This window comes from Mobula birostris, chromosome 20 (assembly GCF_030028105.1).
Source record: "Mobula birostris isolate sMobBir1 chromosome 20, sMobBir1.hap1, whole genome shotgun sequence".
NCBI classification, from domain to species: Eukaryota; Metazoa; Chordata; class Chondrichthyes; order Myliobatiformes; family Myliobatidae; genus Mobula; species Mobula birostris.
The window spans coordinates 42,722,831-42,736,324 of NC_092389.1; the positions used below are offsets into that span (position 1 = coordinate 42,722,831).

General features: G+C 47.2%; 1 protein-coding gene across 7 annotated transcripts in view; it reads left to right on the forward strand.

Moving 5' to 3' along the window:
* LOC140185152 (neural cell adhesion molecule 1-like) overlaps positions 1–13,494 on the forward strand; it is a 722,060-nt gene that overhangs the window by 387,329 nt on the left and 321,237 nt on the right. The window lies entirely within an intron of this gene.

Consider the following 13,494-nt stretch of genomic DNA (forward strand, 5'->3'; position numbering starts at 1 on the left):
ACAGAGTCTATGATGCTATGCCATGAGAGTAATGTGTTTTTGCCAGTGACTGAAGTATTTGTTCCCTCAGCACAAGCCATTTTTCACTGATGTGCATCTTGTTCACCCCGGGCATGATGCTGGCAGGTGTGAGGCTTCTCCTAGCACTTTGCACAGCAGCAAATCCATGCGCCTACAAACCCTGCTGACATTTGGGTTTATAACTTCAGATGAAAAGCTGTGGAAGTGTTCCCGCGAGGGCACCATGGTTAGTGCGACGCTATCACAACTTGGGGCATCGGAGTTCAGAGTTCAATTCTGGCATCCTCTGTAAGCAAGTTGATACGTTTCTTCCCGTGTGCATGTGGTCTTCTGTTTCCTTTCACAGACCAAAGATGTACCGGTTAGAAGGTAGGTTGGTCATTGTAAAATGTCCTGTGATTAGGCTACGGTTAAATCAGTGGTTACTGGATGGTGTGGCTCAAAGGGCCAAAAAGCCTTTTCCACGCTGCATAAAATAAAACAAAATGAATAAAATCATAACCAGAGTAACGAGGTGCTGTTTGTTGCTGTGTCTGAGCTGCAGATAGGTGACCCAGCACTCGGCTCATCAATAACAAGCTCAGTGTAATTCCAGAATAGAGATATTGATTGCAATGTTGTGCTACCTCGCTGGCGCAGGACACTGACACATACTGTTATAACCACAGATCACCAGACAGATTAATGTAGTAGGTTGTCCAGCCCATGTAATCTTGTCATTCCTCAGCACAGCCTTTCCATTGCTGCTTGTTGAAGTTTCTGTCATGAATCTATTACTGGGGCCACATACCAATTCTTCCTGATGATAATTGCTTCCTGATGGCCTGTCTTTGCATTTCAAAGGTACATTTTATGTCAGAGAAATATATGCAGTATACATCCTGAAATGCTTTTTCTTCACAACCTTCCAGAAAAACAGAGGAGTGTCCCAAAGAATGAACAACAATCAAATTTTAGAACCCCAAACCCCAGCTCCCCTCCCTCCCACGCGTAAGCGGCAGCAAGAAACAACCCCCTATCCCCCCACCGCCAAAAAAAGCATCGGCACCCACCACCGAGCACTGAAGCATGAGCAAAGCAACAGTAAAGACACAGACTTGCAGCTACCCCAAGACTACATTGTTCACCGGTATTTGACATACCACAGGCTCTCACTCTCCCTAATAAGGGAGAAGGAGGTGTCTCCATTTTCACAGTGAGCAGGGAGATATAACAAACAACTGGCTGGTTTACGATGTTAAAAGTCCATTACGTCACTTTTTCTGAGCTCTGTGTCCAAAGATCTCGGGTCTCTGGGCACACAGCCAGCAGCCAGCTTGCTGCTTTAGATCTTCTGTGAACTCCCATGATGCACCGATTTCCTGCGGAGGCACCAACCTTGAGTCCACCCGCCTCCAGAGCCACAAAATCCCAGAACCCTGAAGGTGTGCGAGTTTTCTAGGCTGTGTCCTTGGTATGAATAGTGGCCAGTCGTGAGACCCTGAGAGCGGGTCCAATTCCCGCAAAGAACCGAAGTCAGCTTGTAACTTCCAGGTCAGGGTCTTCAAAAGAACCCTGAAAGGGGAAAATAGAGATACTAAAGATAGAAGTAGAGCTGTTTCCGAAGATGTAATCAAAGATGCCATCGTTCTCCTAAGCTCCATCCTTTGGTGAGGTTATGTGTGGTTATTTGAATTACTGTCACCTTCCTATCAGCTTGAACTAGTTTGCCCATTCCCTTCTGACTTCTCACTAACAAAGCATTTTTGCCCATATAACTGCCACTCACTAGATGTCCATTGTTTATCGCACCATTATCTGTATATTCTTAAGACTTGTGCGTGAAAATCCCAGAAGATGAGCAATTTCTGACATACTCAAACCACCCCATCTGACACCAACAATAATTCCGTGGTGAAAGTCACATAGATTACATCTCTTCCCCATTCAGATGTCTGACCTGAACAGCAACTGAACCTCTTGACTATGTCTGTGTGCTTTTATGTATTGAGTTGCTGCCACATGATTGGCTGACTAGTTATTTGCATGAAGAAGCAGACGTACCTAATAAATGGCCACAGAATGTAGAATAGCATTGACGTGTCCAGTTGAAGATGCTCAGATCATGCAGAAAGGAAGCGGATGGTGTCAACTATGAAGGAGATTGTCATTCCTTGAACATAGACCAGCACGGTAAAAGACCTTTGGCCCACAATACTGAGCCAAGCTTTTAACCTTCCCTAAGATTAATCTAACCCTCCTACACATAGACCATCAAAGACAGAAAAATAGCTTGCTTAAGGCAGAATGTGGACAACTTGCCAAATGGAGATGTAGTAGGCACCTTAGGAAGCTGAGCCATTTATCAACAAAGAAACAACAGATTTTTCAGTTTCCACCAAGAATGCTATCAGATTGACATTTAAAAATGAAGTTTAATCTTGACTGGTATAGAATGTTGTAAAACAGTTGCATCGAAGAGGATTATGGATCTGAGTGGATTCTTGTTTGTGTCGCCTTAGCTATCAGTGATTGTACGTAACTATTTATGGTTATGTTTACTTTCGTGTTTATGTTTACTTAATAATCCAATCAGTATGGATTACTTAACATTCAACAAGATAAATGCTTCAGAATAGAGGAGAGTCCCTTTAGAACAGAGATGAGGAGAAATTTCTTTAGCCAGAGGGTGGTGCATCTGTGGAATTCATTGTCACAGACGGCTGTGGAGGCCAATTCATTGGATATATTTAAAGCGGAGGTTGATAGGTTTTTGATTCGTAAGGGCATTAAAGGTTACGGGGAGAAGGTAGGAGAATGGAGTTGAAAGGGATAATAAATCAGCCATGATAGAATGGCGGAGCAGACTCGTTGGACTGAATGGCCTAATTATGCTCTTATGTCTTATGGTCTAATGGTCTTCAGCAAGCAGGGACATATTGAGTCATAGTTTATGCAGCACTGCAGTATAGTATCAGCCCACTTGACCCATCTAGTCTGTGCTGAAATATGATATCTAGTGTCACCCAACCTCAGTGGTAAATGTCTGCTTGCATTTACCCGATTTATACCCCTCGTAATTTTGTATACCTCTATCAAATCTCCATTCTCCTACACCCCAAGGAATGAAGTCCTAACCTATTCAACCTTTCCCCATAAGTCAGGCCCTCAGGTTCTGGGAAAATCCTTGTCAATTTTCCCTGTACTCTTTCAATCAGATATTTGGGATATCTAGCACTGAAGCATAGCAGTTACTGTAATGCTGTTACAGAAGTGATTGCAAAATCAGGATTCAATTCCCGCCACTGTCTGTATGTTTTCCCCGTGACTATGTGGGTTTGTCTCGGTGCTCTGGTTTCCTCCCACATTCCATAGGCATACAGGTTAGGGGCTAGAGTTGGAGAGCTGTGGCAGAGTGTGTTGGTGCCAGAAGCATGTGGGCTACCCAGCACCATCCTTGCTAATTTGATTTGACGCAAGCCTCACATTTCGCTCTTTGTTTCCATGTACATGTGACTAACGAAGTCAGTCTTTAATCTTGAAGCCTGTACCATAGCCCTTGCAAGAACACCTGTCTGGCATTTCTAAGCAGACTTAGCTTGCGTTCTGTTAAGCCAATACAGGGACCGTTAGCAGGGTCTGGTGAAGGTGGGTGGTCATGCTGTTTGCTTTCGTGTTATTTTAAGCAGTAAAGGACTTGAATTGAAGCACACATTCAGGCTCTCCTTTGCTCTAATCCTGATGATAAACAGCAGGAGAATGAGTCAGAGGTGATGACTTGGGATGGAGCAGGCTGCTGGTGAACACTGTTCCCCTCCAGAAATGCATTATCTTTCACACTGCCAAGAATAACAATGATCTGTCACACGTGATACTCAGTTGTTAATCACTCAGTGCCTCAGATATTCTCACACACAGCTATTGTACATGTGTCAGTCTGACCTATAGCATAACCGAGATATCATAGTTGACACCATAGTTTATGAGACCTTTTAATTGTTATGGAAGGCTATAATTCCTGAGCTGAAGATTGCTTGAATTGCTTAAGGAATACTCAATGTGTAATACTAGCCTCCCCCTCAACAATAATTTGGAGAGTATTTTTCCCTTTCCTATCTCTGTCTTCATTGTTTTCATTTGACAATCTTTTGCCTGCTGTACCTCACAGGTTCCTGCACAGTGTCTCTACAAAGAGACCTGCAGCAGTCTCTTTAGTTTTTAAAGATCATGATGTAGATATCCAGTCTTGAAGCAAATGTAATGACGGTTCACATCAGGACTGACACTACAGGGCACTGTTTCCTCTAAGCTGTGCAGGCGTGCAGTAACTGAAATGCTCCATAACACATGGCCTTTGTTGCCATGAAACTGGAATTTTCTTTTATATCATGTAAATATAGTTTTGAAATTATGCTAATATCATTGTAAAATAATTGTGAAATACTCAGTAATTAGTTAATTTAATGAATATATTCCGTAAATTTTCTAAATACTAAACGAACCACAACCATGAAACATTTTAAAGCTTTAACGTATTTACGTTGTCAGTGTTTCAAGTTACAACACTTACAAATTGTAAAAATAAACACAGAATGGAGGTCGGTAGCTCATTGTTAGTAAACCACTGTCTAGTCCAGGGGGGTCAGCAACATTTTTCCTCTGTGGGCCGGATCGCGTATTAATGAGCGGACGATGGGCCAGATAAATGCCATAAAAAACTTGAAATATGGGAATTATCCATTTAAATACATCTAGTTACGTTTTGCCTCAAATTAATGCATAACACATGCTAGAAAATCATTTGTGCTTAAACAAGGATGCCAATTAGTAATCAAACAACTCAGTTTAGTTTTTCTGTCCCACCATTGCTGGTGCCCAATCAGTTGTGATGCCAATTAGCTTCGACACATTGTTTCATTTCAGACATCATTTTCAACAAAGCTTCAAAAATGTCTGCTCCAATAACCATGTCCTTCATAGGAATTAATTGAATAAACTCTTCAAAAATTTGAAAAATTGAGGTCACTCCTTGCACAAACACTTCAAGTTGAGCAGTGTCTCTCAAGTCTGTACTCTCATCAAGCACAATTGAAAAAAAATGCAATTCGTTGTAGGCATCCCTCTATCAACTTTTAACATCTGCTGACATTTCTTCAAGTCGCCGTGTGATCGTTCTTGCTGACAGGCTGATAGATGCAAATAAAGATTTCTTTTCAGGACAAACAATATCCACCACTGCCAGTAAACATTCTTTGACAAACTCTCCATCTGTAAAAGGCTTCATCTTTTCTGCAATACGTTTTGAGACTTTGTAGCTGGCACAGGTATTTCCTTCATTTTCACTGCTTTTTCGGCACTCAGCATCTACCTTCCTGCATTTTGCATTCACTGCCATTGGAATATTTTTCTTTGATTTTATTTCGTAACGCGAGTTATTCAACAAGTATCATAGCGCATGTAAATATCTGGATATTTAGCGTGGATTTCTTGTTAAAACACAGTGACGCTGTTTCTGTTTACAAATTTGAACGATCCCATCTGAAAAGCTGCGCGTGCATGGAGAGTATCTAATATATATTAATAAGGTAGTCTGCCTTCCCGTCATTCGTACATGACCAGTGATTGGTTTGGAACAAAACAGAACCTGGAGCCAGTGTAACAAGACGCCATGCATGTCCATCAGTGTTGTCGCGTCTAAGGAAAAACCGCTCGCGGGCTGGATAAGCATAGTACCCTAATATTTGCTTGCAGGCCGGTCAAAATACAGATGCAGGCCGGATTTGGCCCACGGGCCGTAGGTTGCCTACCCCTGGTCTAGTCAAAACATTTTACTGTTGCTATTGTGCCTGTCAGTTGTTTTGACTGCCTGACTTTGATTACTTGTGTTGTCAGTTGAGGTTTGTGTTTGTTTGATGAGCATATTACAGAAAAATAACACATTTAAAGCACTGTGCAGTTTTCAGGCTGTGTAAAAAGTTCCTGCTGAGAGCAATGTTGTTCCACACAGCTGTAAAATAAATTACAGAAAACCTTGCTCTAGTAGACATTAGCAGAGAGGATTTCTGCTTTAACATCACTGACTCACGCCAGTGAAACATATTGTTTACCTCAGCCAGTGATTTTCGCGTCATTAAAATTAATGGGTTAAATATCATGGACAGAAGGCCCTCATTTTGCAGAGACACATCCTCACGTCCATTAGAAAAGCTAAAATGGAAAATTGATGGATTTGTTGAGTATGCCCATAAGACAATGAATCTCAGGGTTGTATATGGTGGCATGTATGTGCTTTGATTATAAACTTACTTTGATCTTTCAGTTTTGAAACAGTTATTGTTTCAACCACAATTTAGAACAGTACAGCACAGGAACAGACCCTGCAACCCAGAGTGATGTGTCAAACCAATTAAATTAGTGATCAAATGGCCAAGTAAACTAATCCATTCTGCCTACACTGTGCATATCTTTCCATTTCCCTTACATTCATGTGTCTGTAGCTGTGTGCTACATACAGCGCTAGAATAACCACACGGAGTCGGTGAGTTAGAGTTGCGATGAAAGAGATTTATTCAAACTTCGCAGCCTGCTTTAAAGCCTTCCCGTTCCCGCCCTCCCTGGGGTGGGACTGCTGTGGGGAATGCATATTCCCAGACCCTTTCCGTGCGCAGGATTTTCCCCCTGCTGGTGAAGATGGCCTGGCGCCCTTTTTGGGGCCGGTCCTCTGCCTGCGCGCGCTGTTGTGAGCCGGTTCGTGGGTGCCAGAAAGTGGGTCGCCACAGAACCCCCCCCCCAGAACCGGCGATACCTCCCCCAATGTCCACAGTCTGGATCGGCCTCTGTTTGGGAGGTCTGCCCCTGCGCCACCGTGCCTGAGCCTGGACTGGTTGCGCCAAGTCCGCATGGGCTGGTTTGAGTCGGTCCACTGTGAAATCCTCCTCTCTCCCCCCAATGTCCAGCATGAACGTGGACCCGTTGTTCCTGATCACCTTAAACGGCCCCTCGTAGGGCCGCTGTAGCGGTGCCCGGTGTCCGCCCCGTCGTACAAAAAGAAACTTACAGTTCTGCAGGTCTTTGGGTACGCAGGTCGGGCTCTGTCCGTGCTGTGAAGTGGGTATGGGGGCCAGGTTACCGAGCCTCTCCCGTAGTCTGTCCAGGACTGCTGTGGGTTCTTCCTCTTGCCCCCTTGGGGCTGGTATGAACTCTCCTGGGACGACCAGGGGCGCGCTGTACACCAACTCGGCTGACGAGGTGTGCAGATCCTCTTTGGGCACCGTGCGGATTCCGAGCAGGACCCAGGGAAGCTCGTCCACCCAGTTAGGCCCCTCTAGGCAGGACATGAGAGCAGATTTCAGGTGACGGTGGAAGCGCTCCACTGGTCCGTTCGACTGTGGGTGGTAGGCAGTTGTGTGGTGTAGCTGTGATCCTAAAAAGTTGGCCATAGCCAACCACAGACTGGAGGTGAACTGGGCGCCCTTGTCGGAGGTAATGTGGGCTGGTACCCCAAAGCGTGCTACCCAGGTTGTGGTCAGTGCTCGAGCACAGGATTCGGAGGTGGTGTCGGTGAGCGGGACTGCCTCTGGCCATCTGGTGATCCGGTCTATCATAGATACCGCGCTCCTCGCGACACTGGCAGGGGCCCCACGATATCCACATGAATGTGGTCGAACCTCCGGCGGGTGGGTTCAAACCGCTGCGGCGGGGCTTTGGTGTGCCGCTGCACCTTGGCCGTTTGGCACTGCATGCACGTTTTGGCCCATTCACTGACCTGTTTACGCAGCCCATGCCACATGAACTTGCTGGAGACCAGCCAGACGGTTGTCCTGATGGAGGGGTGCGCTAAGTTGTGAATGGACTCGAAAACCCGCCGGCGCCAGGCTGCTGGGACGACGGGGCGGGGTTGGCCGGTAGCTACATCACATAGTAGGGTCCTCTCACCTGGGCCTACGGGCAGGTCTTGGAGCTGCAAACCGGAGACTGCAGTCCAGTAACTGAGGATCTCAGCGTCTGCCTGCTGTGCCTCCACCAGCGCTGCATAGTCCACCCCCTGGGACAGGGCCTGTATGGTAGGTCTGGATAGTGCGTCCGCCACGACGTTGTCCTTTCCCGAGGCATGCTGGATGTCCGTCGTGTACTCGGAGATGTAGGACAGATGTGGCTGCTGGCGGGACGACCAGGGGTCGGACACCTTTGTGAACGCAAAGGTAAGCGGTTTGTGGTCTGTGAACGCGGTGAAGGGCCTACCTTCTAAGAAGTACCTGAAACGTCGGATTGCCAGGTATAGTGCCAATAGCTCTCGGTCGAAAGCACTGTATTTGAGTTCAGGTGGTCGTAGGTATTTGCTGAAGAACGCCAGGGGTTGCCAGCGATCCTCGATGAGTTGTTCCAGCACTCCACCGACTGCTGTGTTGGATGCGTCCACTGTGAAGGCAGCAGGAACATCCGTTCTGGGGTGCACTAGCATCGTGGCGTTTGCCAAGGCTTCTTTGGTTTTAACGAAAGCAGCTGCTGCCTCTTCGTCCCAAGTAATGTCCTTGCCCTTACCCGACATCAGAGTGAACAGGGGGCGCATGGTTCAGGCTGCTGAGGGGAGGAAACGGTGGTAGAAATTCACCATACCCACGAATTCCTGCAGGCCTTTGATTGTGTTGGGTCGGGGGAAGTGGCGGACTGCGTCTACCTTGGCGGGCAGCGGGGTTGCCCCGTCTTTAGTAATCCTGTGGCCCAGGAAGTCGATGGTATCGAGTCTGAACTGGCATTTGGCTGGGTTCATTGTAAGGCTGAATTCGCTCAGGTGGGAGTAGAGCTGGCGGAGGTGGGACAGATGCTCCTGCCGACTACTGCTGGCTATGAGGATGTCGTCCAAATAGATGAATGCAAAGTCCAGGTTGCGTCCCACCGCGTCCATTAGCGGCTGGAAAGTCTGTGCGGCATTCTTTAGACCAAACGGCATTCGGAGGAATTCGAAAAGTCCAAACGGGGTGATGGGTGCTGTTTTGGGGATGTCATCCAGATGTACTGGGATTTGATGGTATTCCCGGACGAGGTCTACCTTGGAAAAGATGCTTGCACTGTGTAGGTTTGCTGCGAAGTCTTGAATGTGCGGCACAGGGTAGCAGTCTGGCGTTGTAGCCTCGTTCAGTCTGCGGTAGTCACCGCATGGTCTCCAGCCCCCTGTTGCCTTGGGCACCATGTGCAGCGGGGAGGCCCATGGGCTGTCGGACCGTCATATGATCCCCAATTCCTCCATCTTCTTGAACTCCTCCTTCGCCAGTCGGAGCTTGTCCAGGGGAAGCCTTCGAGCACGGGCGTGGAGGGGTGGTCCCTGGGTCGGGATGTGGTGCTGTACTCCATGTCTGGGCAGGGCTGCCATGAACTGCGGTGTCAGTACTGATGGGAAATCCGCCAGGACCCTGGTGAATTCATCGTCGGACAGCGTGATGGAGTCCAGGTGTGGGGCTGGCAACTTTGCTTCACCCAGGGAGAACGTTTGAAAAGTCTTGGTGTGGACTAATTGCTTCCCTTGCAGGTCGACCAGCAGGCTGTGGGCTCGCAGAAAATCCGCCCCCAGGAGTGGTTGGGCCATGACGGCCAGTGTGAAGTCCCACGTGAACCAGCTGGAGCTGAACTGTAGCCGAACCATGCGGGTGCCGTAGGTTCATATTGTGCTGCCACTTATGGCCCTCAGGGTGGGTCCTGGTTCTCTGTTGCGGGTGTCGTAACCTGTTGGAGGTAAAACGCTGATCTCCGCTCTGGTGTCGACCAAAAATCGGCGTCCCGACTGCTTGTCCCAGACGTACAAGAGGCTGTCCTGATGGCCAGCCGCCGTAGTGATCAGCGGCGGCTGGGCCTTGGCGTTTCCCGGGAATTTGCAAGGTGGTCTGCAGCGGCGGGCCTCTGTGCCCCACCGCTGGTGGTAGAAGCACCATTGTTCGTTGGGCTCTGCTGCCGGGCCTGGTCTGGTCTGTCGTTGGGCACGCGGCTTGGTGATCTGTGCGACGGATGCCCCTCTCTCTTTCCTGGCATTCCACAGCACATCTGCTCGGGCCGCCACCTCCCCGGGGTCGCTGAAATCTGTGTCGGACAGCAGCAGGCATATGTCCTCGGGCAGTTGCTCTAGGAACGCCTGCTCAAACATGAGGCAGGGTTTGTGTCCTTCAGCCAGGGCCAGCACCTCGTTCATTAATGCTGACGGCTGCCTGTCTCCCAAGCCATCCAGGTGTATTAAGCAGCGTGCTCGCTCGCGCCGTGAGAGTCCGAAAGTCCTTATGAGCAGGGCTTTGAATGCTGTGTATTTGCCGTCCTCCGGGGGCGACTGTATAAACTCCTCAACTTATGCAGCTGTCTCCTGGTCGAGGGAGCTCAGCACATAGTAGTAACGAGTGGACTCCGAGGTTATCTGCCGAATGTGGAATTGAGCTTCTGCTTGTTCGAACCATAAGTGGGGTCGCAGTGTCCAGAAGCTTGGCAGTTTTAATGAAACTGCGTGAACAGATGCGGCGTCGGTCATCTCTGGTCCAAATATCGTTGGGGCCGTCGGGGTCACCAATTGTAGCGGTGTGCTACACACAGTGTTAGAATAACCACACGTAGTCGGTGAGTTAGAGTTGTGATGAAAGAGATTTATTCAAACTTTGCGGCCTACTTTAAAGCCTTCCTGTTCCTGCCCTCCCTGGGGTGGGGCTGCTGTGGGGAATGCATATTCCCAGACCCTTTCCGCGCGGGGGATTTTCCCTCTGCTGGTGAAGATGGCCTGGCACCCTTTTTGGGGCCGGCCTCTCTGCCTGCGCGCGCTGTTGTGAGCCAGTTCGTGGGTGCCAGAAAGTGGGTTGCCACATGCCTATCTAAATATCGCTTAAAAGTCTCTACTGTATTTGCCTCTACCACCACCCCAGGCAGTGCATTCCCGGCACCCACCACACTTCTACATAAAAAACATGCCCTCACATTCCCTTTGAACCTGCCCCCTCTCACCTTCAATGCATGCCCTCTTGTATTAGACATTCAACCCTGGGAAACAGTCCACTTTATCTCTGCTTCTCATAATCTTATAAACCTCTGTCAGATCTCCTCTCAGCCTTCGCTGCTGTAGTGAAAACAACCCAAGTTTATCCAGCCTGTCATGATAGCCCATGTCCTCTAAACCAGGCAGCATCCTGGTAAGCCTCTTCTGCTCCCTCTCCAAAGTCTCAACACCCTTCCTATAATGAGGTGACCAGAACTGTATGCAATACTCCAGATGCGGTGTAACTAGAGTTTTATAAAGCTGCAACGTAACTTTTAAACACAATGACTCGACTAATAAATGCAGGCATGCTATATGCCTTCTTAATCACCTGTGTAGCCAATTTCAGGGAGCTATGAACTTGGACCCCAAGATCCCTCTGCTCATCAACTATTAAGGATCTTGCCATTAACAGTGTACAACACCTCACATTTGGCCAGGTTAAACTCCATCTGCCATTTTTCTGCTCATCCCTGCAACACCTTCATCAGGATTGGAAGGGAAGGCGGCTGGTTATCATAAGAAGATGGGGGAGGGGAAGGAGTACAGGCTGGCAGGTGATAACTGAGACCAGGTGAGGGGTAAAGTGGGGGGGGAGAGGGGAATGAGGTAAGAAGCAAGGAGGGGATTGATGGACGAGGTAAATGGCTGAAGGAGAAGGAATCTGATTAGAGGGATCAGTGAATCATGGGAGAAAGGGAAGGAGGAAGGGCGCCAGAGGAACGTGATTACCAGGTGAGAAGAACAGGGATGAGAGGCAAGCTGGAATGAGGAATGGAAAAAAAACAGGAGGTGAAATGGAGTGATTAAGGGAAGTTGGAAAAATTGATGTCTGTGCCAACAGGTTGGAGGCTAACAAAATGGAATCTGAGGTGTTGCTGCTAGGTGTTTGTTCAGTGTTACAGAACAGAAGGAATGCAGTCGGAACTGACTGCAGAATTCCAACTGATTAAGTTGTTTTTGATGACAGATGTCTGAGATTTATTTAGAATGTGGAGAGGTGGTCCACATTGACAGATGATTAAATTAGAGAGATTACTCATTCATTTGGAGAATTTTAGATTGAATGAATGATCCTAAATTGGATATTATCTCCAACTCACCCACAGTTTACATGAATGCTGTTATTCCATCAGCATCTTTCAAACAGTACATTGAAAAGATTTAACTGTGGTGATTATTCAGTGAACTATTTTATACTCATTAGAAATACACTCAGTGGCCATTTATTCTGCATCTCAACACTCACAACACGCTGGAGGAACTCAGCAGGTCGGGCAGCATCCGTGAAAACGATTAGTCAACGTTTCGGGCCAGAACCCTTCGTCAGGACTGACAGGATCAGTCAGGTTCCGGCCCGAAACGTTGACTGATCGTTTCCACGGATGCTGCCTGACCTGCTGAGTTCCTCCAGCGTGTTGTGAGTGTTGCTTTGACCCCAGCATCTGCAGAGTATTTTGTGTTTTATTATTCTGCATCTCTGTACCTAATAAAGTGGCCACGAGTGCATAGTACGAATTTCAAAGTATTATCAAAGTACATATATGTCACCATATACGACCCTGAAATTCATTTTCTTGTGGGCATACTCAATAAATCCATAATAGAATAATAACCACAATAGAATCAATGCAAAATCGCACCAACTTGGATGTTCAACCAGTGTGCAAAAGAAAACAAACTGTGCAAATACAAAAAAAGAAATAATAATAATAATTAAATAAGCAATAAATATTGAGAACATAAGATGAAGAGTCCTTGAAAGTGAGTTAATATCTTTTTGGGAACATTTCAATGATGGGGCAAGTGAAATTGAGTGAAGTTATCCCCTTTGGTTCAAGAGCTTGATGTTTGAGGTGTAAGAACAGCCTGAACCTGGTGGTGTGACTCCTGAGGCTCCTGTACCTTCTACTGATGGCAGCAGCGAGAAAAGAGCATGTCTAGGGTGGTGGGGGTTCCTGATGATGGATGTTGCTCTCCTATGACAGTTTCACGTAGATGTGCTCAATAGTGGGGAAGGCTTTACCCATGATGTACTGGACCGTATCCACTACTTTTTTTTGTAGTACTTTCCGTTCAGGGGCATTGGTGTTTCCATATCAGGCTGTTATACAGCCAGTCAATATACTCTCCACTATACGTCTATGGAAGTCTGTCAAAAGTTTTAGATGTCACGCTGTATCTCTACAAATTCCTAAGGAAGTAGAGGCGCTGCTCTGCTTTTTTCTTTATAATTGCACGTACGTGCTGAGATTCCTCCAAAATAATAATACCATTTAAAGTTGCTGACCCTGTCCACCTCTGATCCTCTGATGAGGACTGTCTCTTGGACCTGTGGTTTCCTCCTGAGGTCAGTAATCAGCTCCTTGGTCTTGCTGACATTGAGTAAGAGGTTGTTGTTATGGCACCACTCAGCCAGATTTTCAAATATAGGCTGATTCATTACCACCTTTGATTCAGTCTATGACAGTGGTGTCATCAGCAAACTTGAA